Source organism: Berghia stephanieae, chromosome 2, assembly GCF_034508935.2.
Source record: "Berghia stephanieae isolate SIO BIC M18660-M18661 chromosome 2, UCSD_Bste_1.3, whole genome shotgun sequence".
Taxonomy (NCBI): domain Eukaryota; kingdom Metazoa; phylum Mollusca; class Gastropoda; order Nudibranchia; family Aeolidiidae; genus Berghia; species Berghia stephanieae.
Window position 1 is genome coordinate 63,161,867 of NC_088361.1, and position 2,845 is coordinate 63,164,711.

Genomic DNA, 2,845 nt, shown 5'->3' on the forward strand with positions numbered 1-2,845 from the left:
TTTTACAATGTCAACATATTACTCTATAAAGAAAACAGAAGATTTTTTAAAACATCTTTTGTGTACATGTTAGTATTGTGCAAAAGAAAATTTAGCATTTTATCACATTTGGCATTTTCTTAGACTTATCTGGCATTCTTTGCAATAAACGGTCTTGGCAACCATACTTTTAACCCCACAATGGCGAGACGGACTGTCTTTTAAATCATGGATTGAGCTTTGAGCGTTTTTTTTTTTTTTTTTTTTTTTTTTTTTTTTGGATTCTTGTTGTTTGTTTGTTGGGTTGTTTTTTTGTTGTTTTATTTTGTTCTATATCGCAATATCTACTAAACGTGCTCAAATCGCTTTACAAAAGGTCCTAGGCCAGCAGCAACATTTAACATTTATTTAGAACTGGACATATAGGACATATTATAATTTATTCGGACAGAGCTGTTAAAGGCCAGGTACTAATTTTACACCTGAGTAGTGTGAGAATGTGAGTAAAGAGCCTTCCCCAAGAACTCAACTATGCGCCGAACGAGGCCCGAACCCAGGACATTCCGATCCGAAAGCATGTGTCATACCATTTGACCACATAGCCGCACTATAGATCTATTATGTACCTATATCGTGTAATATATCGCTGCTTATTATAGGAGACCTGACCGTTTAGTGTGATATATAGCCATGCGAATCGGTATTCAATAAAACCCAACTCGCATTGTTGACTTTGCTCTGCTAGTGCTAGTAAAAAGTTAAATTCTATAGGAGGTTGGATTCCAATCGAACTCCAAAGAGATATGGTTAATCTTTTGTGAACGATTCAGGACATAGTTATCGTCGTTGACTTCAGTGATTTCGTTCCACAGCATCCCGTGTAAATGATAAAATGTATGATAAATCTCGTTTAACCGAGCCTTCATTAAGACATGTTCATGCATACAGACGCGGAATACGTACACAGTTTATCTTCTTCCATGAATTGGGCTATAATTCTGAGCAAGAAAATGTTGTATTTTATTGAAGTGATAAGACTAAGGTTATTTTCCTTTTAATCACTTCAGCTCGAGCATATTGCGAATTATCCTATGAAACCTGATATTTTCAAAGGTTCCCTTTATTATCATGGCTGATGCACCAAATGCATCTGTCACTGTCAGTATGTTGGCGATTCCTCTAATTATGCAAGGTGTTCATCACTTTCTCGCCAATATTCTCTAATAAGTCGCCAATATTATCCCAATGTCCGATCCTGTAGGCTAAAATACTAAATAAAAGGAGAAAATGGAAGGGCTTCGAATGAAAACAGCACAGTACTATTTCCATCCGAAGGCTTTCCGTTTTCACCTTTTTATTAGTATTTTTACGGTCCTATGGTTCAGGCAGCCCCCATCACTATATACTTATCCTGTATGTTCCGAAGGCTGAGAGTCTCTATCTTCTTCTTTCTTCTAGGTTCCATGCCTGGTCCAGGCTTCGGATACTGCATGAATTATCTCTCTCCATTCCTCCCTGTCTCTTGCTTTTTCAAACAGCTCTTGGATTGTTAGGTTGGTGAAGCCCTTCAGTTGGTCTATGAGTGTTTTTCTTTGTCTCCCCGGGCGCGTTTACCAGGTATTTTTCCACAACTTGCCAGGTATTCATTCTTATCTTTCCTTACTATGTGTCCGAAAAAGGATAGTTGTCGATCCGCTATTAAGGGCATTAGTTTCCTTTGTCGGTATGTTTGTTTTAGCACTTCTTCGTTCGTTTTGTGTGCAGTATAAGTTTTTCTCTGCATCCTTCTCAAACACCACATTTCAAAAGCTTCAATGTTCTTTTGTGTTTCTGCATTTGTAGTCCAGCTTTCGCATCCGTATAACAAGATTGGCCACACGTAGCACTTCAAGACTCGGAATCTAATCCCGAACGACATCTGTTTGTTTTTCAAAATGTTTCCGAGGTCCATAAAGGCCTGTTTGGCTTGAGTTATTCTTGCTCGTATGTCTCGGTTACATCTTCCATCTGTTGTCACTATTGAACCCAGGTATTTAAAACTTTCTATGTTGGTAAGTTGCTCGCCGTGAATCGTTATATTACAGGTGTTGTTCTTTTCGGGGTTTTTCTGTATTACCATGCATTCCGTTTTGGTGATATTCACTTCCATTCCCTTGGCTTCACTATCTACTACCACTTTGTCAACAATCCTTTGAAGTTGGATTTCTGATGTTGCAACGAGTACCGTATCGTCTGCGTATCTTATATTATTTATGTTGTGACCTCCTACTTTTATTCCCTCCATATTAGTTATGCCCCTCATGATTGTTTCTTGGTATAGATTAAACAGATCTGGTGAGGCAACACACCCTTGACGGACTCCTTTCTTAATAGGAATGGAATTTCCTGTAGAGTTTCCGATTTTGATAGATGCCTGCTGGGTGTAGTATAATGTTTGCATGAGTCTGAGGTCTTTCTCATCAGCGCCAATGGAGTGCAGTTGTTTTAGTATTTCTTCGTGGCGTACTCTATCAAAAGCTTTTTTTGTAGTCGACAAAACAGAGGTATAGTGGGGTCTGAACCTGTATAGCTCTTTCACTTAAAACACGGAGGAGGTATATTGCGTTCCTTGTCCCTCTGTCAGGTTGGAATCCATATTGTTCTTCTGCGATTTTGGGGTTAATCTTATTCCTTAGCCTGTTGATAATTACAGTATTTTGTTGATGTGGCTTATTAAACTTATAGTTCTAAAATTTTCGCATCTGACTGCACCTGCTTTCTTTGGTATTGCTATGAAAATAGAGTTACAGAGATCTTCTGGAATTTTCCCAGTGTTGTATATATTGTTGAATAATATGTGAAGTTCATCAATTGCTATATCTCCTAG